Source organism: Sciurus vulgaris (assembly GCF_902686455.1).
Source record: "Sciurus vulgaris genome assembly, chromosome: 4".
In the NCBI taxonomy this organism is placed as follows: domain Eukaryota; kingdom Metazoa; phylum Chordata; class Mammalia; order Rodentia; family Sciuridae; genus Sciurus; species Sciurus vulgaris.
In genome coordinates this window covers 175,038,628-175,062,553 of record NC_136464.1, presented here as the reverse complement: position 1 = coordinate 175,062,553, position 23,926 = coordinate 175,038,628, and the positions used below count along the sequence as shown (strand labels likewise).

Here is a 23,926-nt window from a genome sequence, read left to right as displayed (position 1 = left end):
CTGGTTTATGCTGGGTGGAGGGGTTTGGGCTCCTGTTTCTCCTGAGTTGCCTACAAGGTAACTGCCCTTCCTGGGCCACCTTGCACTTTCCTGGGCCCCTGCCTTGGACTCTTGGAGAGATAGTTGCCCTGAGAGATAGCGTCTCCTTGGCATGGTGGGGCCAAGGGTGACTGGTGCAGGCTGCACGTCCCTGTACCCTCCATGCCCCAAAGCTAGCCTGTGCTGGATCCAGCTCCACTCCAGGAAGCAAGCAGAGCAGGCAAGGCCCCAGCCTGGCAAAGCACTGGGTCTCCCAGCCTCTGTGGTGTGGGGCATCTTGGGAATCACCATAGAGGCGCTCTAATTGGCTCTGTTCTGCCAAGGCAGAGCTGTCAGACGTGGTGCTGGAGGCACAAAGCATGGCTGCCTGTCCCTCACCAAACCTGCCCTCGCCAGGTTCTCCCCACCTGACCGTCAGCAGCACTGGACCCAAACACTGCCCCTTCTCTTGGACACACCCTCCTGCCTTCCTCCCACCCATGTCCTCCTCGGTGGGGGGGGCCTTGCTGCTCCCCAACTCTATCAAGAGTGCCTGGGACTCAGGCCTCACTCATTTCTATGGTCTCCACTGACCTCCTCTCCAGGCTGCTTGCGGGACGGCTTCCTTCAGCCATGCCCCAACCACATGAGGACTTGCACGGTCTACAATACTGACCACCTGACCCCTTCCAAAGGTGCCCTGGTGCAGGGTACTCCAGACTCCAGCCTCTGCCTGCCCGTGCTCCCCGGCTCCACCTGGAAATGGGTTCAATCCGAAACTCCCCGTGCCCCAGCCGGAGCACACCACAGGAGCCTTCCTGGGCCGGCGGATGACGTCACTACGTGGAAATGAGGTCCGTGTCGGAAAGTCAGCTCTACACACCTGCTGTGTCCGTGCTCTCCCCAGGCCTGGAGGGTCTGGCAAAGGCTCATCAGCGTCCCGCAGGGCTTCAAACCCCCAGGCCTGTGCTTTCAAGCTCCAACTCCTCCTCTTACCAGCAACGTGACTTTGGGCAGGTGACTCACACACTCTGGCCCCACCAACCCCAGAGGGCTTTACATGAAGTGCTATAGGGCCTGGTACAAGGTCAGCCTTAGGAAGGTCACATTAATCCTGTCCCTGCACTGTCCTGAAGGTACAGTTTCAGAAACATCCTGAGAACCCGTGAAATCCCTTTGTCCCCACAGTGGCCCAGTGAATGTTTCACGGGCGCTTCCCCCTCCCCTGGGCCTTTCAGGATTCCGCAGCCTATGTGACAAAAACACCAGCCAGGGCCGGCCTGGCCCCACCCAGCCCCCGTCACGGGTCTTCCTGGTATGGTGCGGCCAACTGTGGCCTCTTCTCCGCCCCCAGGGCTGCCCGCCAGTCAGCCTGGCAGGGCTCCGTGCGTCTTCTTGAGCCCTCGCTTACTCAGTTCTAGCTGCGCCAGGAGAGCAGGCGGCCTACGGTGCCTGCCGAGTGCCTGCCCTGCCAAGAGGGTAGTCAGAGCACTTCCCAAACGTGGACCAAGGGAGTGCGTCCGCCCGAGCCCCCTGGCCCGTGGGCTTCCTTGATGAGGGATGGAGAGGGACGCAGGCCCAGGCTCCTCAGGAGCGGCCCGGCCGCGGAAGCCCAGCATCCCAGCGGAACACGGTGCCCGACAGAGCTCTGTCATGGCATCAAGGTGTTTATTTCAAGAAGGGCTTGACCCAGTGAGAGCCTACGCACCCTCTCTGTGGAGACGCGGGCCTCCGCCGTCTTGAGTCTGACTCTCCGAGGACTTCCACCAAGCTTCAGGAGCGTGCCAGTGTCCCGAGGCTCCCTTACGGCCTTGGACGGTGCACCTGCCCACGATGGCCTCCCGAGTGTCAGAGTGACCTGCTGGCAGGCGGCCGCACCAGGGCAGAGAGGAGGCCTGGTCCATTCCGTTTCCCTTAGTGCCCAGCAGTCCTGGCAACCAGTAAAGACTGGGCATCTGCTGGATTCATGGAAGAGAATGAAGCAGGGCGAGGAAAGAAGGGCGCATCCTTCCATCACCTGGGAAAACAGTCTCATGGCTCCAAAGTCAGTTACACCTGGAAAGCGGGACATGTAAAGCGGTCTAGAGTCTATGCCTATCCCTCTAGCTAACCGTCATACTCCTTATGGAAAACCACTTTTAAATGTTTTGCATTGGTCTCCCATTCTTTAGAAGATCTTTTTAGTTGTAGAAGGACACCATACCTTTATTTCATTTATTTATTTTTATGTGGTGCCAAAGATCGAACCAGTACCTCACGTGTGCTAGGCAAGCATCGACCACTGAGCTAAAGCCCCAGCCCCGTCTCCCATTTTTTTAACAGAACACACATGCATTCAAGGCAGGCGGGCCACCTACCTCTGTCAGACATTCAGGCCACAGAATCTGTAGTCCAAGAGAACAAGGCCCCCGAAGTGTGACACCACACGGTCACTCCCACTCTCAGAGGGTACAGGGAAGGCCATGGTGGGCAGTGCTGGGCAGCCCCGCCAGTGCCTCTGGGGCCTCAGACCTGCTTCAGAGTGCCCGTCAATAAGTCGTGGGCTGCAGACTCGACTCCCTTGTGCCCACAGCAGCACTCCACTTCTGGAAAATGACCTCTGTGACTGCCAGCACAAGCTTGAATCTGTCCCCGGGCTCTCCGCCTGCTCTTGATACCCTTCCTTGGGGACACTTGAGCACAAAGCCCGTGGCGGCACCCGTGCCCCTGCTGACAGAGCCCTGGCTTGGTGTCTTGGGTTCATCGGTCGCCCTTTCCACCCCAGGGAACTACGGGACAGGATCAGGGGGCGGGGGCACAGCTGAGCCACTGGCAGAGTGAGGACCGACCCCACACGTCCCTGAGCCGGAGGTCCCTTCGCCAGGAGAAATGCCAGCTGCTCTGCAGGGCACCTGCAGGGATGGTGAGGAAAGAAGGTTTTCCTTCCTGATCATCTGTCGCCAATGGCCTCACACAGCATTTCACATGGCCCACGAATGACCTGGGGCAGGGTGTGTGGCAAGTGGGTGGAGAGAAGTCAAAGCCCAGCCGGGGACAGAAAACAGGCAGGCGTGGGCCGAGGTGGCAGTGCACATAATTAAGGCCTCACACTTGTCACAGGAGACATTTGGCTTTTTAGCTCCAGTGGAAGAAGAAACTGTTTTCCGCAGGCAAGTGAAACACTCTCTGGAGGAAAGCTGAAGTGGCCCTGAAACCCAGGGCACGGACTTCTCCTCAGGGCCCAGAGGAATGGTGACCTCAGGAACTAGCTTCCTGTTGAGTTGTTGGCATCAACAGGAGCCAAGAGGCAGCCTATTAAAGAGCAGCTCAGTAAAAGCAAGCCTACGGGGTTGCCACATAATCCTGGCACCTGTCTCTGTGGGTCTGGTCCATGCCAGGACAGACTTCACCCACCGGTTAAAGGCCCACATCTGACCGTGGCCATCTCCCATCTGCTGGCACCCTGCTCCCCAGCCTGTTGCCCAAGACTCTGAATCTCCACCTCATAGGAACAGCTCCTCCCTGACCTCTCCACTGTCCAGGGCTCCAGTGTCCTCCCCTTCCTCACCCTGTCCCTGATAGAAGCAAAAGTATTTGTCCATGAGAAGCAAAGCTGTCTCTGAAGTTGAGGGGCCTGGGCTCGAATTCTGGTTCTGCCACTTCCTGAGTGTGTGGCCTGGACCATTAAGTGAGCTCCACTTCAGCAAATGCAGGCTGACAGTAGTGTCTGCCTCCCAGTTCTCTGGTGAGGAGCAGAAGAGATGGTGCCACCCATCAACAAATACTCCCTGAGCTCCTGTCACATGCCGGCGTTGTTCTAGGCCTCTGGATGCAGCAGAGAGCCTTTGCCTGTTCCTCATGGAACTCCATTCCTGGCGTGGGGCACACAGCATCTGCTACAGTTCCGTGGGCTGTTCCAAGGCTCTTGATGAGCTGGTAGTGTTGAAGACACTTTTTGTTTCAATCAAGTAACTAAGGAGGACCCACAAGCCACCCAGACCATGCTGGATCCGTGTCAGGGCAAGATTGGGTAAGGATTAGTTCATGCTCCAGTAAAGTTTATAATCCTGATAAGGAGACACAATCTGAGGGGAGATGGCATAATCCCAGCAAGAAATACCGACAGCAATGGCGTCAGTGCCGGAGGAATGACCAGAAGCGCCCTGGCCGGGCAGCAACATGGGAGCTCACCCACGCCCACTTCCTCCTCCTGGGTTCCTACCAGTGGAATGCGGGCAGCATCCAAGCATCTTTCCTCCTCCGGGAAGAGGGGGTGAGCCCTGGCTTTGCTGGCTGGGGTGGAGGTCATGATGGACTTCACCGCTCACTTCCGGTAAGAGGGCCTTGGGAACGGGCACTCGGGGGTCAGCCCTGAGAAGAAGGCCCCTGGGTTCTAGAAGAGCTGCTCTTCCTCTGGAACCGCTGCAGCCCATCCTGCTGCCAGACTGCAGGGGGAGCCATCCCAGGGGCTGCAGGGCCAAGAGGGGCCAAGGGAGAGGGAGCCGCCAGGGCCAGCCGCTGGCCTCCTCTGGTGGGAGATAGAGAGGCCAAGGCACGTAGCAGCAGCAGCAGCGGTTACTGTTTTCAGCAGTTATTTTCACCGTCTTCAGTCATTTGGGAAAGTCTGTGCTGTCCTCAAGTCCAGAGGAACCACCCTTAAAATCACTGACTGCCTGCAGCTCCCCGTTACCACCCTCTCTCAGAGCAAACCAGGAAGCCAGGGGAGGCAAACCACCTGGGTCATAGTGAAATGGAGCCACCCACAGGAGCACAGGGACAAACTGATCACACAATTGCATCAGCAATCTCCCAGCAAGTCCTCTTTCTGGTTCCACGACATGTGCCGTATCCTGTACTGCAATGGGGGACTCCCTGTTGACAATACCTCATTATCAGTGTCTGAATCAGAACAATGCACACAGCACCACGGAGAGCCAGACCAACTCAATGAAGACAGACATTTCAAAATAGGGGAGGGTATTCCTGGCAGAAGTCGCAGCCTCTGAATCATTCTGAGATCTAAAAAACATGGTTATTTGATGGGAAAGAATTTTGTTTTGTTATTTTAATTTAATTGTCTGCAAAACCCACAGGGAGTCAGACAGTAACTTGCCAGGCTCTGCAGGGGCTTGTTTCATTTCTGTTGACTCTGCTATTCCTAAATTGCCACCACAGCCCCAGATGCCTTCTGGTCCCCTCCTGGACCACTCTTGTTCCTAACATGGTCTGACACCAAAACAGGAGTCCCTGAACACCGGGGCCTACCTGGACACTCAGGAAGATCCTGCGTGAGGTGGATTCTAGGGCACTCAGGTAACAAGGGAATTCCCTTGCGAGAGAATCAACAGCGTCTTCACAAGGAGACATACATCACAGGCGTTGGGAGCACGTGGGTTTCCTGCGGGTGAGCTCTGTCTGCCTGTCCTCCTCTGGGGACGAGGTCCTCTCTGCCTGCCTCTCTCTCAACCTACTGAAGTCCGTGCGTTTCCCATCTGTGCCTTTCAGGAGCGGAGTCTGCTACCGGGCGTGTACACTGGTGCGCACACTAGAACCCTGGGCTCTGCGCCCCAGAGCCGGTCCCCCCACGCCCTGCAGGTGCCCCCACTGCAGCCCTGGGGTTCCTCTCCGTTCCCGTCTAGAAACGTAAGTGGGGCTGCACTGTTCCTCTTTGGGGGCTGACTTAGGGACATCGTACCCTGGCTCAGTGACTTCGGCGGGGCCCCTCCAGCCACCCCTTTTATTTCAACATCAGAAAAGCCTGGACTACACTGGGTGAAGCAGTGTTGTTTTATTTTTGGCTTTTGTTTTTGTTCTTTTTTTAAAAATCATCCAAACGATGTGAACGCTTTTGATCATGCTTCTCTTTTCTTCTCCCACTAGAGAGCCGACTGCTAAAGCTGGAAGCTGCCCCTCCAGCAATGAATTTTAGCACTCCGATGATTCCCCTGAAGCACTCTCTCCTCTTCATGATTCCATGACGATACACCAAGTATAAATTGCTGCAAATACTTAGGAAAACTATTTGGCATTACCCACTAAAATTGGTCGTAGACGTCGGTCATCTCACAACCCGTCATTCTGCACGATATATGGAAGTACTTTACATTTGTTCATAAAAAGACATCTACAGTGTTCTCAGCATCAGTAACTGAAAGCCCGAAACGACAAAGTGCGCATCCACAGTTGTATGAAGCAGCGTACCGAGGTGGGTTTGCCCGTGGACTGCCGCCCCGCAGAGCGGACATCCGGTAAGTCCACGCATCCACGGCTCAAATGGCACGCACAAGATTCTGATTGATGAAAGAAACCAGACGCTGATGTGATGTCATCTATGTGAAGTTCAGAAACAGGCAGACTCATCTTTGGCGTTACCCTTGGGGTCAGGGTAGTGACTGGGAAGGCCATGAGGCATGTTTCTTGGACTCTGGGAATGTTCTAGATTTTATTTATGTGATGGTAGGGTGGATGGGCTCTCATGGGTGAAAATCCCTCCAGCTGTGTGTTTGTGATTCAGTTAAAATCTCCAGTACAATTTTTCTAACATAGATTTTTTAAAAACGGAGATATAACCATAAAATTTACCTAAGTGCACGATTCTGTCATTTTTAATATATTTACCACGTGTCCATCCCGCACCACTAACTGCAAAGCATTCTCGTTGTTCCCCACAGAAGGCTTGGGCCCACTGAGTCGGCCCTGCTCCCTCCCCCAGGCCCTGGCAGCCATGCGTCTGCTCTGTCTCTGCAGGTGTCCTAACTGGGCATTCATGCAGCCGGGTTCCTGTGCATGCAGCCTTTGCTGTGGTTCCAGGCACTGAGCTGGTGTCCATGCTGCTGTGTGTGTTGGGCGTCCTTCCTTTTCTGGCTGAACCGTGTTCTGCTGTGTGAATGGACCGTGCTCCATCCACTTGTCAGCTGCTGGATGTTTGCAGCATTCACTTCCTGGATACTAAGAACAAAGCCACTGTCACTGTTCATGTTCGGGTCTTTGTGTTTGCAGTTCCCTCTTGACACACCCAGGAGCAGAACTGCAGGCTGCAGTGCTGAATGGCAGCAGCAGAACAGACGTCTGGGTTTTCTCTGATCTTAGGGGACGGGGGCCTGCTGAAAAGTTCCCTTTCATTCCTAGTTTGTTGAGTGTGTTTAGCATGAAAAGATGGACTTTGCCAAATGCTTCTTTTGTGCCGACTGAAAGTATAATGTCAATTGCCTTGTGTTCTATTTTGTTAAATTGATTTTTGTATATTAAACCTGACATTCCTGGGATAAATTTCACCTGATCGTGTCAGGTAATCCTTTGCATATTTTGCTAGATTCAATATTTGGTTGAGGAAATTTCTATTTCCATACGGGATAGTGGTCTACAATCTTCTCTTCTTGTGATGTCTTTACCTGGCTCTCATATTGAGGAGATGCTGGCCTCTGGATGAGTCCACGTGTTTCCTCTTCTTTTTTCTTTTTGGTATTGCTTCTTTCCGTGTGTGGTAGAATTCACCCGAGAGGGCATCTGAGCCTTGGCTTTTCTGTCAGGAACATTTTGTTTGTTTTTGTTTTACTGTAATACGGATTGAACCCAGGTCTTCACACCATTTCAGGGAAGTCTTTGATGACTAATTCAATTCCTGTATTTGTTATTCACTCATATTTTCTATTTCCTCTTAGTCAGTTTTAGTAGTCTGTGTCTTTCTAGGAATTTATGCTTTTCATTGAAATTACCTACTTGTAAGGCAGGCAGATGTCCCTCTTCAATTTTTCCTGCTGGTATTTTAAGCCCTCCCTCCCCCCGCCCCTCCCCATTTGAGATGCTCATTAGACATGTATTGGTACACTTGATGGGGTGAGACAAAACAGCACTTAAAGCTGACCGATGCTATACACCTTTGTAAGTCATACACCAAAAATGTAGATTTTTTCACTTGTAATAAATTCAAAGAAAATAAAAGGAAATGATAAATAGATGGCAGAAATTTTAAAAGGAATAGCATAGGTGAACTTTTTTTTCATCTATTGGGACAGGGTCTCATTATGTTGCCCAGCCAGTTCTCAAACTTACAACCCTGCCCAGACGCTTGAGAATCTGGGATGACAGGCACATTCTCCCATGCCTGGCTAAAGCAGATAAACTTCTTTAAATGAGACAGAAAATGTGAAACTTAGGCCATCTCTATAAAATTATCCTTTTTAAAAATCAAACATGGGGGCTGGGGTTATAGCTCAGTAGTGTGCTTGGGTTCGATCCTCAGCAGCACATAAAAATAAATAAAGGTATTCTGTCTACCTACACCTAAAAAATAATATTTTAAAAAATCAAACACGGGAAGATTTAAGGATTTCATAAAGATATACATAGCATTTTTACTTGTTTGCCAGTTTGAAATAAAATGTTTCATTGTTTTATAAAAGGTACCCATCTTCTTGGGAATTGTAAGATAATTTAATATACATCTATGCAACAGAAAAAAATTCAACACCATCAAGAGACTAAGAAACCTGTATACATGGCCAGGCTCAGTGGCCCTCAATTGTACTATGAAGTACTTGGGAAGCCAGGGCAGGAGAATTGCAAGTTCAAGGCCACCTCAACAACTTAGTGAGACCCTTTCCCAAAATAAGAAATGAAAAGGTCTGGGGATGTAGCTCAGTGGGAAAGCAACCCTAGGTTCAATTCCTAATACCATGAAAAAATTACAAATATCTAATCTCTGTATGTACTGATTTGGAAAGATACCTAAGATGATCTTTTATTTAAAATACCACAGCACGAAGTAACATACAGAGCATGCTACCATCATTTCTGTATGTGCTACCCTTTGCTTGTGTGTGCTGAATCACCTCTGGATGGATCTTCAGCTGCTAGGAGGAGGTAAGGGTAGCTGTAAGATAGGAGTGGGAGAAGGAATTTTTACTCTTTCATAAAAACTTTGGAATTTTAAAGTTTAAAATTAAATTTCGGCTTTCCGGACCAGGCCGAGCTGAAGGCACCATCATGGGAGTCGACATCTGCCACAACAAGGACCGAAAGGTTCGCCGAAAGGGGCCCAAGAGCCAGGACATCTACCTAAGGCTGTTGGCCAAGTTGTACAGGTGTCTGGGTAGACGAACCAATTCCACCTTCAACCAAGTTGTACTGAAGAGGCTGTTCATGAGTCGCACCAATAGGCCGCCTCTCTCCCTCTCCCGGATGATCCGGAAGATGAAGCTTCCTGGCCGAGAAAACAAAACGGCTGTGGTCGTGGGGACCATTACAGATGACGTGCGTGTTCAGGAGGTGCCCAAACTGAAGGTCTGTGCACTGCGAGTGAGCAGCCAGCCCGCAGCCGCATCCTCACGGCTGGGGGCAAGATCCTCACCTTTGACCAGCTGGCCCTGGACTCCCCCAAGGGCTGTGGCACAGTCCTGCTCTCGGGTCCTCGCAAGGGCCGAGGGCAAAGCTCCCGGGACCCCACACAGCCACACCAAACCCTATATCCAATCCAAGGGCCGGAAATTCAAGCGTGCCAGAGGCCGGAGGGCCAGCCGTGGCTACAAAAACTAACGCCTGATCTTACTGGATCTTACTGTTAGTAAAGAGATTTTGAATTCTGAAAAAAAAAAAAAAAAAAAAAATTAGATTTCGGATAGTGCCTTCTAAGGGCTTTATAATGAGCAGTTACATAAGTACTCAGTGTACAGGCATTTATGAACTATTGAGTCCTCACAGTCTCTCTGAGGTGCAAGTTCCACTGTGAGACCCTTGCTACAGAGGAGGAAATGGAGACCCAGAAACTCCCCGCCCGGAGCTGGGAGTCCAAGATGCCAAAGCCAGTCGGTGGTAGAAATGGAAGCTGAGGCCGGGGCTTTTACGATCCGGGTGCCTTGTGGCATCTTGTGCAGCTTCCTCCCATGTGCCACTCTGAACCCAGTGGAGTCCGCCAGTGTCCGCAGGCTGTCCCCAGAGATTGTAAATTCCACAAGAGGAAAGTCTTTTCATTTTTAATATTACTCACATACTGGACTCTTGGTGGATATTTCTGAACCAGTGACTCCTCCTTAGGGTGTCCTGAGTGCACCGTAGTGCAGTCTCTGTATCCTCAGGTCACTCTGGAAGAGACCTGGAGCACAGTTCCAAAATTTAGAAGGACTTCAGGTGATCTGAGTCAGGCAGTTGACAAAATGCTCTAACCCCTGGGTGAAACTCTAGCAGTCGTCTTTCCCCATCTGAGCACACAGCCCACATGGAGGTAAGTCACTGTGAGGCAGTCCACCTGTCAGCGCAGCTCAGTGTGGGGTGTGTCCACATGTGTACACCGTGTTAAAGGCTGTCCAGTCTGTCCACACTCCCCATCCCCTTGACCTCTGGACACGTGGAGGCTCCTCTGGTCTCCTTTGCCTGGTGCCTGCCCAGAAAGAGTCCAGAAGTCCCGGAGACTATCTGTTAAAACACAGTGAATCAGCATTCGCTGATTCTAAGACAGTTTCCATTCTAATGTCTCCAGAACCAGCTTGCCCCATCTAACCAACCATGAGGAAGGCTACGTTACCATTAATTGTAGAGATTTTTCTTTCTAAGTGATTCAAGGCGCTTCTCTCAAGGGTGGTCAACTCCAATTTGGAGAAATCCAATTGGCAAATGGACAGGTAGGGAAGCTCAGTTCTTCTGAGAACTTGGCTCAACTTAATTTGGATTCTACCCTTGGGTGTCTAGGTATCAGAACCACTCAGCCATTAACACATTGTTAAAAACAGCCCCAACACGGCAGCGCCTGTTAGATGCCCACCCTGAACACACACCATCTTTCCTGATAGTGTGAAAACTCATTTTCCCTATTTAGAGAGAACAGAAAGGGAGGGCTCAAGAGATGTGATGGCCAGGCCACTCACTGTCTTCCAAATGTGTGGGCTTCTGCCTTCCCCCTCAGCTGCCCTCCAGCTGAAGGGTATGCATGGGTTCCTCGTGAGTCCTCCAACTGGAGCCTCCCTTTCTCTATCCAAGGGCGCTGTTGCTACAGACACAACTGACAAGCTCAGCAGTGGTCCTGGGGGTCCCAGCCAGAGGGCACTCAGCCGTGGCCGCGTGCTCTGCCATCGTAGCCTGCGTGGGCTGCGCCTTCTGTGGAAGTGGGATCAGCAGGTAGAACAGGATCAGACATCAGGATGACAGGGATGAAGGAAGAAGAAGGCGGGTAGCCACAGAGCCACGTCTGCCTCGGAGGGACTCTTGCTCAGGTCAAGGCCGACTCGCCTGTGGCTGGGCCATTGATAATGCTGTCCAGCAGTCCCCCCTTAGCAGACATCACTTGGAAACGGAAGCTCTAAAGCAGGGATGACATTAGATATTCTCATGTTTATGTGATTTTTTTTCATTTTCAATACATTCGGCTCATTACTTTTGTACACTGTGGGTGCAAGGAAAATATCTCTAGAAGGTAACTCGGCAGTGTGTATGAAGAAAATTAATTTTTGGTGGGGAAGGTACCAGGGACTGAACCCAGGCACACCTAACCACTCAGCCACACTCCCAGCCCTTTTTATCCCTTATTTTGAGACAGGGTTTCACTAAGTTGCTTAGGGCCTTGCTAAGTTGCTGAGGCTGGCTTTGAACTTGTGATCCTCCTACCTCAGCCTCCTGAACTGCTGAGAAACAGGCCTGCACCACCATGCCTGGCTAAATTATTTTTATATCCTTTGACCAAGAGATTCCAACTTCTAGAAATGTGTACTGTGGAAATCATTGGAGAGACAAATGTTTCCTTACCAGAATGTGACTGCAGTATTGTTTATGTAGTCCCAAACTAGAAACCAATGTAGAGGCTCAAATAAAAGGAATTCACGATGAAATACTTGCACTCATTAAGAAAATAGTGTAAGATGACTTTGAGGCATGGAAAAGTGCTCATGACATATGACTGAATAAAAATGGAAGATTACAGAACTTGTATGGTAAGTGCCAATGTTGCTCCTTATTAATTTATGTTTGAAGAAACTGCAAAGAAGTAATAAAAGTTCAATGTTAGATATCTCTAGATTTTTTTCTTTATGCTTTACAGAATTTTCACAAATAATTTTATAATGAAAGTGTGTTACTTTCACATTCAGAGAGGTGAAAGATACCTTTAAAAAATGTCCATTTGATTTTGCTGCTAATGTGGGGATGACTACCTTATCTTCAGGAAGGATGTTAGCTTTTCTCAGTCACTGGGTTTAGAGAGTCTGTGTATAAGCTTAAAAGAGAATTTCCCAGGCGCTTCCTGTGGAGAGCAAACATTACCTTCTAAATAGGCCAGAAGAGGGGTGGTTAGCACCTCCCTAATCTCCATTAGATCTGCTCATTCCCACTGAAGGTAACACATTAAGATCTTAGGACATTATCTCCCCAAAGATGAGAAACTAGTATGGGTCTGTTTTACAGATAAGAAAACTTCCAGAGAATTCCTTTTTACTCTATCCTTATTGATCAATAAAATCAAAGGTAAACTAATTGGGTCATGGTCCACTGTGTTGGCTTTATGGCTTGTCTGTAGGATATTCAGGACGCGTAGAACTCCCAAAGTAACAGTGGTCTAAGGTTTGTTCCAGAAAACCTTGTTTCCTGAGATCCGTGACATATTAAGGTAATGGAAGCCACTTTTCTTCTCTACTCATGGACTCTCAAATCTAAAAGAAAATGTTAGAATTATTGTTCCCACGAACACTTCGGGAACTACAAAAGAAGGAAACTTATTCACCAAAGGATAGCTGGGGAATTATGGCAAAAAGAGCAATGGTGAGAACTAATGTATTTAAGAACAAAGTCGAAACTACAACGAATGTGAGGAAAGCGACAGATGAGAGGGTAAACGTTCTGTGCTAGAAATGACGCCTCTGATGAAGACATTTCCAGAAGAGGAAGAAGGATGGGAGGGTGTATGTGTTGACTGATACTTGCTGGGAGTCAAAAATACCACCTCAGTGCCTGTGGGGAATTGGTTCTAGGACCTCCTCAAATAACAAAATCTGCACTACTCACGTCCCTTCTATAAAATGGCATAATATTTGTATATAATTTACATATATCCATATATTTCAAATATAGCTAGTTATTTATAAATACCTGAAATAATGTAAAAACTCTAAGTAGTTGTTCTACTGGATTCTTTAGGGAATGATCATAAGAAAAACCCTGTATCTAGTCAGCACAGATACAGACTTTTTCCTACTGTGGCCAGTCTGTGGTGGTTAAGTCTGCAGATGGGGAGCCCGCAGATGTGGAGAGCCAGCTGCATAAGCACGTGTGTTGGCGCCACATAAGCACTGAAAAGGAGAACTCCGCCCGGTGGGTGACACACAAGCATACCAGTAACACTGCTTCCCCTCCTAGAGAGTGACGCAGAGTACCGCAAGGGGTCGGTGGCCAAGGGCGCTATCTAATTCTAATCATAAGGTAGCCACCAGTACAAGGATACGGGTCTTCCCCCATCATGAAAAACGAAGGTCCCCAAAGTACAAAGAACAAAAACTCGTGGAAATGCTTGCTTACAATGGGTGAATTTTATAGTACATACATTATATTTTTAAAAAACTTTAAAATATAAAGAAAATTATCACATAATGAGAAACTTTCTTAAAACTATGAAAACATAAAAGAATATAATAGAATTAAAATCACACATCTCTAAATTAACAACTCACCCAAAAAAAAAAAAAAAAACTTTCCTGTTGGCTCACAAAGCAAATATCAGTGTCCTACAGTTTGCAGGAGACACACCTAAAGCAAAGCAAGAAGCAATTGAGAAAGATTGGGAAGAAAGGATGGGCAAAATTTCTCAAGTCCAACTTCTTTTAAAAGATCCTTGCCTCGTGGCACACGCCTGTAATCCCAGCAATTCAGGTGACCAAGGGCTGAGGCAGGAGGATTGCGAGTTCAAAGTCAACCTCAGCAACTCAGCAAGCCCTGAGAAACTTAGCAAGACCCTTTTTCAAATAAAAAATAAAAAGGACTGGGGGTGTGGTTCAGTGATTTAAGTACTCCTGGGTTCAGTCCCCAGTATCAATCAATCAATCATCCTTGCCTAGCGCAATTGAACAAATTTGAAAATTGTGACTAATATATGCGTTAATTTTATTACATCTGTATTTTTAACATCTGTCTTACTTTCACATATGCTATCTCATGAAACCTCCCTGTAAATTGATGAGTGGGCAATATTATTGTTTTTCATGGCTGGGAAACCATACCTGGAAAGAAGGTGACTTGCCCACGTTCACAGCTGGTGCTTGGAGGAGCTGGCATCAGTCCCAGATCTTCAGGCCTGCTTATCTCTAACTGGTCTCCCACACTGCAGTCTCAGGAATAATCCTGAGTGAGCAGGTCAGAGGGAGGCTGATGCAGATCATCCTCTCTTCTTGCTGCCATTTTGCATACCTCTCTGTCCTGTGGCACTCCTGGAACTAGACATTTTACAGCTTATTTTTTAATCCACCCTACCACCATGAGTTGAGGGTCATTACCTGTATTTTCACATTCGAGGAAATTGAGGCTTAGAAAGGTTAAGTGATGTTCAACTTCACACAAAATAAGCAAGAAAACTGAGACCTCGATCAGTTAAGACTGTCTGCAAACCTGGGGGGTGTGCAGTGAGTCACCAGCAGGGCTATTAGCAAAGGTTAGGATGGGAGGGGATAAAAGCACTTTAACTTGCTGGGCATGTGGCACCCGCCTGTAATCCCAGTGACTTAGGAGGCTGAGGCAGGAGGATCACAAGTTAAGGCCATGTTTGGCGACGTAGCGAGACCCTCTCTCAAAAAAAAAAAAAAAAAAAATGATCTAAGGATGTAGCTCAGTAATAAAATGACCCTGTATTCAGTCCCTAGAACCAACAAAAGGAAGAAAGAAAACCCATGTGAACTTAACCATCCGCCCTTATACAATTTAATACTCTTTTAAAAATATTTTTTAGTCCTAGATGGACACAATGCCTTTATTTCATTTATTTATGTTTATGTGGTCCTGAGGATGGAACCCAGTGCCTCACACATGCCAGACAAGCGCTCTACCACCGAGCCACAACCCCAGCCCCAGTTTAATACTCTTTGAGATGATAAATAAAACCCAGCTGGCCAGATGGGCATGCAACCTGGGCACTCAGAAGGGCCCTGGATCTACCAAGCTCTGTTGTCCCCATCCTGGAGTTAGTGATAACTTTATCTGTGAATTTGTGCTTTGCAGGTGAAGTCTGAGGGGACACAGGAGCAGCTTGTGTGTGGAGGAGATGCGCAGTGCGCCCGCCCTTCGCCATTCCTGGGCCCCCGGGCACACCGTTGCAGCGAGATGGCTGGCTTAACTAACCAGCACCGGCCACGCCTTCCAGCCCAACCAGAATTTCTCTGAACATAGAGAGAAAATAATGATGTTCCAAAACACCGCCAATCAAAGAATCCTGCCATCTTTTCCTCCTTGTGTTGATCCCTGGGTCAGCGATGACTTATCTTGAAAGTGATGACATGAGAAAGATGGAGGGACCTCAAGTTCCTTTTCCTTCCAGACCCCTCCAGTCCCCAGATAGCCAAAGCCTGCGAGTGGGCAGAACGTGCGCGTAGCTTTCCATCACGTAGAAGAGCTTCAGATCACTCCGTAAGCACATTGTTTTGTGGAAGGACAGAGTTGTTGTTTGCTTTGAAGGAGAACCTGCTTTTATAAATGTTCTTTATAAATAATTTTCGTGATCGTGGGCCTTGTGTAATCATTAGAGAAAAACATGTATCGTGAACCTTGTAACAAAATCATGCTGCCATCAGCATTACTCATTTACAGCCCTGTTTCTGCTCCTCAGCTGGCCGCCGGGTCCTCCCTGCCATCCATAGATTGCACCTGGGGTGCCTGACTCATCCCCCACCCCCGAGTGATCCTCACCCCGTGAGTTTCCTACAGTTGATTCTGTGTTTTCTTTTGAAAGAAATAAATGTACTCGACTAATTATCTGAGCAGATACTAGAGATGAGTCAGTGTTCATAGACACTTGTACAGTTTAATTTGAATAATGGATTTTACTTTTTGAAACAAAAAACATAAAGGAAATAGAGAAACAACATGATCTAAAGATAATGTAAATATTGTTATTGGTATTTATAATATCTTTGCTAATTAGTGTCTCTCTCTCTCTCTCTCTTGACCCTACAACGTATATGGAAAGACAAATGGCCTACAATAGCCAAAGCAATCTTGCCCATGAAGAACACAGTTGGAGAGAATGTGGAGAACAGACATACAGGTCAACAGAACAGAAGAAAAGGCTCCAAGGTAACCCTTATGTTTATGACCGATTATTTCATTACAAAAGTTCCCATGCAATTCGGTGAAAATTTGACTTTTCAACAAATGGTGTTGGGATATCCAATATATGCAAAAAATAAACTTAGACCTTTATCTTACCTTGTACACTAAGATTAACCAAAATGGAGCATTAACTTAAATGTCAGAATTATATAAAGCCTCTTAAAGAAAACACAGCAGCAGCTGGGCACGGTTGCACACCTGCGATCCTAGAAGTTTGGGAGGCTGAGGCAGGAGGATTGCAAGTTCAAAGCCAGCCTTGACAATTTAGCAAGACCCTGTTTCTAAATAAAAAATATAAGAAAGGCTGGGAATGTGGCTCAGTGGCTAAGCACCCCTGGGTTCGATCCCCAGTAATAAATAAATAAATAAAAGGACTGGGAATACAGCACCTCTGGGTTCAGTCTCCAGTACTCAAACAAACAAACAAACAAACAAAAAACACAGCAGTATGTTTGTGATCTTGAAAAAGGGAAAACCTTCATCATGACAAGTGCAAGATTTATTTAAAAAATTGATAAACTGGGTTTCAAAAGACACATTAAGAGAACTGGAAGACAAGCAACAGACTAGGGGGAAATGTTTGCAAATAAAGTACTTGCATGCAGAATATGTAAAGAACTGTTAAATAAGACCCCCAATTTTAAAATCGGCAAAAAAATGTGACATTATACACAGTGGAATGTTACTCAGCCGTAAAAAAGAATGACTTTATGACTTTTGCTGGTAAAGGGAGGGTCCTGGAGACTATCATGCTAAGTGAAATAAGCCAATCCCAAAAAACAAAGGCCAAGTGTCCTCTCTGATATGTGGATGCTAACACACAGTGGAGGGCAGGTAGAAGGATTAGACGAAGGGGAGGAAGGGGAGGAAGGGGGATGGGAATGGGACAGACAGTGGGATGAATCGGGCCTAACCTTGCTCTTCACACATGAGTACGCGGCCAGTGTAACTCCACTGTCATGTGCAGCCACAGAATGGGAAGTTACACTCCAGTTATGTAAAATGTGTCAAAATATACTCTATTGTCATGTGTAGCTAAAAAGAACAAATTAAAAATAAATAAAAATGGGCAAAAGGGTCCAATAGGCATTCCCCTGAGGAAGACACACAAATCACTGTCATGGCCAGGAAAAGTGCGTAGTGGAGTCAGCCATTAGCAAAATGGGAATGCGAACCCACCCACGTATCCTACCGTGACCCCTGCGCGTCAGCCCTGTCCCAGTGGTGTGCTAGATATTTAGCAACCAGCCTCCTTGGGGAAAATGTGCTGACAAGTATCATGTGCTGATTTCTGCGGAATAATTAGTCCCCCCGGGGGCTGATATCAAGCCACCGCCTGGAGTCGCTGACGGGGGAGTTGGGAAAAGGTATTCAGGGTTACCTCCCAGTGACCCCGGCTCCTTCCTCACACACCAGACACACCACCATCAGCCTCTGCAGTCAGAGGGAAGGCCACTGAGGAAGGGGACAGAAAAGAAGCCCAGAGCAGCATCTAGAAGAATCCACGTATGTAGTCCTTCTTTAAAAAGGCAAACCAAAAACTCTCCCAAACTGATGAGGAAATCCAGCAACTTTAAAAGAGAAGGCCTAGAAAAGTGTAGAAGACCCTGGAGGAAAACAGATGATTTGGCAAGAGAAGAAAATTTTGTTTTGAGTTTCGATTCTTATCCTCAGGGAGATTTAAGGAGAGATATTACATCTTCAGAAAACCAAGAAAAAGCTCTCAGAAATTAAAAATACTTCTTTTTGCTAAAAACACTTTTGCTAAATAAAACTTGCAGAGGTGAAAAATAGATAAAGAAGTTTCCCATAAGGCCAAGAGACAGAAAAATGATACAAAAGAAAAGAGAGAGGAAGTCCAGGAGACTAACATTTGAATAACAGGTTTCTAAGAAAAAGAGAACCAAAGAAATAGAGGCAAGGACATGATACAAGAGATGGTGAAAGAAAATGGACCAGAGCAACCGAGGCCATCAAATGAAAAATACTCAAGAAAATGAAAGGTAAAGACCCACATCTAGACACATTCTCACAAGAAAGGTAAAAATGTAAAAGTTTCCACGAGAGAAGAAAGCCTCTAGTTTTTAAATAGACTGGGTATGAAATTCACAGCCGCAATGAGGCTAAAAGACAAAAGGTAATTCCAAAAGGAATTTGGAAACCAAATTCCAATGAAGAATTCACTTAGATTTAAAAGCAAAATAAAGGTATTTTCAGGCACATAGAAAATTTGCTTCCCAAGAACCCTTTCTGATGATGTTATTGAGGATGTGCTCCGAGAGAGAGAAGAAAAAGGGACAGGGGGGCGGGGGGCATGGAAAGAAGAAAGGAACGAGGAAGAAGCAAGGAGGAAGATGGGAGGTCAGGAGACCTGGGACCAGGATCTTAGTGTCTGGCTCCCAGGAGAGCCAACCCTGCTGGGAACAAGAGGTAAGAGAGAGGGGGCAAGAATGGAGGAAGGAGGGACTGTACAGAGGGACCAGAGGGGTGGGCGGGGTGCAGGGGAGGAAAAAAATAACAGAATGAATCAAAAACTATTACCCTAGGTAAATGTATGATTACACAAATGTCATGCCTCTACTTCATGTACAAACAGAGAAACAAGATGTATCCCATTTGTTTACATAAAAATAAATTAAAAAAAAAAAAAAGAGGTAAGAGAGAGAGGGGGTTCCAGGGACAGAGGATCAATGGAAGGCTGGGTAACCCTGACATGAGGGGGAAGCATGCATGTATCCTATCAGCACAACCGTGGAAAGAAGAATGCATTGCAACAGTTGCATGAAGCCAACTGAAGCGTGCCCCAAAGGGAGCCACCAGGGGAGAGTCAGAAGAGGAATCCATTCCACACCACCCGGAAATATAGGCCTTGGGGTGGCCTCCGAATGTGCTCTGGAACCATCCAGAAGAAAGCACACCCTGATTCCATCACTTGGCGCTGCAGTGAACATTTACATAATCCTAATAGAATAATGCGATTCATTGCTTTCTTTAATTTTTAGAATCAACTTATAAGCCATTCATGGAAGACACTTCCGGAACAGAATGGAAACATTATCAGCCTTGACCGTGGCAAAGTAAAATGATGGCAGTCCGACCTTGGGAGATGAATGGCCTCAATATCCTACTGTTAGGAAGGACGGAAACATTGTACTAAAACAAATAAATGATTACATAGATTAAAGTTGTTCGGGTGACAAATTGAAGAACTAGGAAAAAGTTCTAAGAAAACTGAAAAAAGTGTGTGGAGGGAGGTGTTATAAAGGAGTATTGTGAGCTCTAGTGTCATGTTTCATACAGGGGAGTTTACACAGACTGTTTGCTGTGGTACCAGGGACTGAGCCCAGGGCAGTTTTGCCACAGCTGTGTCCCCAGATCTTTGGATTGTTTAGTTTGAGACAGGGCCTTGTGAAGTTGCTGAGGGCAGCTTTGAACTTGCCATCCTTAAGGAGTGCATCTGTATGGAAGGTCCAGGACAGACGCATTCTGCCTAAGACTGGGAGGAGGTGGAGAGAATTGGAGGCAAATCCCAACATGCTCTGATTTCTTTTTAGGGTGATGAAAATGTTCTAAGATTGAGTGTGCTGATGTCATGCAATTCTGTGACTATACTAAAAACCACTGACATGCACAACTGTAGAAATGCATGGTGTGTAAATTTAAATCTCAGTAAAGCTATTATTTAAAATTCCAAGGCACTATGAAAATCAATATGGAAGCTCCCAAAAGTGAAGAATAAAATTACTGTGTGTTTCAGCAAGCCCACTTCCGGGTGTATCTTCAAAGGGATTAAAAACAGATCTCACAGAGATATTTGAACACCCATGTTCATTGCTGTGTTATTCACAATAGCAGAGAGGTGGAAGCCACCAAGCATCCATCAATGGATGAATGGATAAGGAACGTGGTCTATACATACAATGGATTATTACTCAGCCTTGGAAAGGAAGGAAATGTACTGACATAGTTTAGCCTTGAGGACATTGTGCTGAGTGAAGTAAACCAGTCACACAAAGACAAATACTGCATGCCTCCACTTAAGGGAGGTGTCTGGAGCCGTCAGGTTAGAAAACCAAATGGTGCTGGGTGTGGGTGGGAGTTAACTGCTCGAGGTTACTAGTCTCTTCTCTGTTGGGTAGGATGAAAATGTTCTTGAGCTCCGTTGCACAAGTGGGCATCTAGTCCACACCAGGGTACTGTGCATAGGAAAGTAGCTAAGATGGTAATTTTATGTTATGTGTTTTTGTTTTGCTTTAATTTTGAGGCAGGGTCTTGGTGAATTGTTGAGGCTGGTCTTGAATTTGTGATCCTTCTGCTTCAGCCTCCTAAGTAGCTGGAATTATAGGTGTACGCCACCATGCCCAGCTTTGGGTGTTTTTGTTTGTTTGTTTGTTTGTTTTGTTTTTTTAACACAATAAAATAAAATTGGTGACTCAGACTAGAGACAGGAACAGGGGACTTTGCCTTTTCATTATAAGCTGTCCTGCACTGTTAGCTGGGTTTTACCTTTATTTTTTATTTAATTCTGAATTCAATCTAAAACTTAAAATAATATTGCCAAAAGACATTGGACATAGGCTTTGCTGGGTACCTCCTGCAGTATTTTATTTATTGCATTTGAGTCCTGAGCAATCATTTCCATATTTTGTGTGGTAAAGCAATCATTCCATTGCCGCACCAATAATTTGCTAAGATTTTTATGTGGATATTTTTTATATCATCAGCATAAAGTTTGATTCTTTGCATTTGTAAATGATTTCAACTAATGCATATGCAAATGTTTTATCTATGACTAATATTTCTAACAAAAATTTCATTACACATGCTTGTAAAATTTATCTTATTTTAATAAAAATTTAATTACCACCATCTATGAAAGTAATTATGATTTAGATGCCTATCTTGAGGACTTCTTAAAATTTTAAATGATTTTAAACACAAAAATAGTACCGAAAATCACCACATCCTCTCAGTTAGCTTTGCTCACTGTTAGCATATTATATAACTACAGTCAATGATCAAATAGAATGAGACAGACATCATTACCCCATGTACATGTATGATTACAGGAATGGTATGAATCTACTTCGTGCACAACCATAGAAACAAAATGATGTACCCCATTTGTGTACAATGAATCAAAATGCAGCTGTAAAAAGAAAAAAAATTTAAAAATTAAAAAATTTTAAAAAGATCAAATAGAGGGAATTAACGACTCAATACTATTAACTCAAACTGCAGCCTTGTTAAATGTCAATGACTCCTCCTCTGACTTCGTTTCTGTTGCAGACTCCCTTGCTGCATTCCATCCTCTGGTCTCCTGATGGTTCCTCAATCTTTCATTTTCATAAACTCCACATTTTTAAAGTGCGGTCAGTTCTCATATAGCATGTCACTCAGTCTGGTTTTGATGTTTTCTCATGATAAAGTTATACATTTTAGCAAGAATTCTTCAGGACTCACTCTGTACCCCCTCAGAACACGTCCCAGGGGACCTGACATTGACAGGTCTGACTCTGGGTGTTGCTGGCCTTGATCACTCAGTCAAGGTGGTGTCTGCTAGGCTTCACCACTGGAGTTACTGCTTTTCACTTCGTAATAAATATCTTGAAGAGGCATTTTGAGACCAGACACAGTAATCCCTATCAGCTGTCAATTTCTTAGCATTTTGTAATATTTCCAAAGTGTTTTTGAGTGGCTAGACATCAACTTATTAAGTGTGTGGTAATTCATTGCAGCATTAATAGGAAACCAATGCCCTTCTTCAAAAAATGTATTTATTCTTTATTTTTTCCACTTATTTAATATAGGTTTGGATGGTACTGTATAAAATATGAAAGATAACTTAAACTGTAAAATATAGAAATACCTGAATTTTCTAAATCTTTGCCAGCCGTGGCATTTAGGTAGAAATATATTCTTTTTAATTCTAGAAAATAAGGTCAAATAATTGTACATAAGTGAATCAGATGTCAAAAATTTCCACATATTCACAGTAATCTCCCAAGATTTCCTCACATACATTATCTTAATTTTGTAGAATTGGTTCTACATAAAAGAAAGCAGGTTGTCAGATAAATGACAAATTTTAGTACCATATAACTAAGCTCAATGTCAATAAATAGGAAATTTGTAAGTATCTGCATTTCTTTTTTTAATTTTTTTTAGATGTTGATAGACCTTTGATTTTTATTTATTTATTTATATGTGGTGTTGAGAATCAAACCCAGTGCCTCACACTTGCTAGACAAGCGCTCTACCACTGAGCCACCATCCCAGTCTACAAGTACCTGCACTTCTTATATGACAAATAAATTGTACTATTATTGGCACAAAACTCAGTAATGCAGGACACAATGACATTTTCTTGCCTCACACTTTGGGGTGATTTCTTGAAGCAAAAATGAATTTGTCTAAAAAAAAAAAAAAAAAAAAGCAGCAAAGGAAGAAGCCTAGAAATGACAAGGATTTCTGCTTCTTTGTTCACTCTGACATCTCAGGGATTTCATGTTAGTTACCCGGAAGGAAATTTTCCAAAATTCATTTTTCTAGCACTTTCTGAAGCAGGAACTTTGCAGATCATCTAGAGCTTCCGGCATCTGCTGCTGATTAGTGGGCACTGTGGGCAGCTCCTTGTATCATTTCAACAGGAAAGCACCCAAGTACCTCCAGGAGGTCCACATTGAGAATAATCAATATAGTCACTGTTACTTGGTCTCTCAGCCTATGGAGGTGAAGAATTATTTGGTGGTCTCTATTCCCCCTCAAAAAAGTGAAACAATTTTTGTATCAAAAATAGTTTGATTTTTGTTGCTTTCTTTTAAAAATTTTGTTTTAATTAGTTCTCCATGACAGTAGAATGCACCTTGACACATCACACATAAATGGAGTATAATTTTTCGTTCTTCTGGTTGTGCATGATGTCGAAACCCACCATGTATGCACACAGGGTGACACCGGCGATTCACCCTACCGTCCTTCCTGCCCCAGTCCCCTCCCCTGCCCTCATCCCCTCTGCCTAATCTAAGGTACCTCTCTTCTTCCCCAGTCCCTCCCCCTGCCCTTTTTGTGAGTTAGCATCTGCATGTCAGAGGAAACTTTCGCCTTTGCCTTTAGAAGTAAGATGTGGTGTGCTGCTCAGGTCCCCTCCCCTGCTGGTCTGCCTGGGAGCTTGGGGCTTGGTCATCGCCCAGCTGTGCCCACAGTCCGCCTTTTCACTCAGCACCTGGTGAGTGAGCAAGTGGTATCATGAGGATGACAGGGAACAGGGGCTCCAGGACCTGTCCCCTCCCCCGGGTCAGGGGCAGGCCTCTCCGCATAGGAGGCCTCTGGCACCGTCTGGGGAGAAACCCCTGCTCTGGAAGTTTCCCCTTCTCTCAGTTTCACAGGGACCCTTTCACTTGCTCATTTGAATTGGTGGCTTTTTTTCCTTCTGAAACGAAGCTCTGACCTGGCGTGGTGGCCCTGCTGCTGGACGGACCACTACGGATTGGGTAGCAGTCGGTCTCTACAGGTCTGGAGGCTGGGAAATCCTGACCAAGGGAGCACGTTGCTGAGGCTCTCCTGCTGCACAGGACAGGACGAAGGCTGGGGAAGAGCCAAGTGTCCCCTTTTCACAACCCCTTCCCACAGTAGCGGC

The 23,926-nt window shown here is 46.2% G+C and overlaps 1 pseudogene across 1 annotated transcript; it reads left to right on the top strand.

Annotated features, from left to right (window-relative positions):
- Positions 1 to 8,955: 8,955 nt before the first annotated feature.
- Positions 8,956 to 9,584, top strand: LOC306659194 (large ribosomal subunit protein eL18-like; annotated as a pseudogene). The gene has a single exon. The product of its transcript is annotated as a large ribosomal subunit protein eL18-like (transcript).
- Positions 9,585 to 23,926: the final 14,342 nt, after the last annotated feature.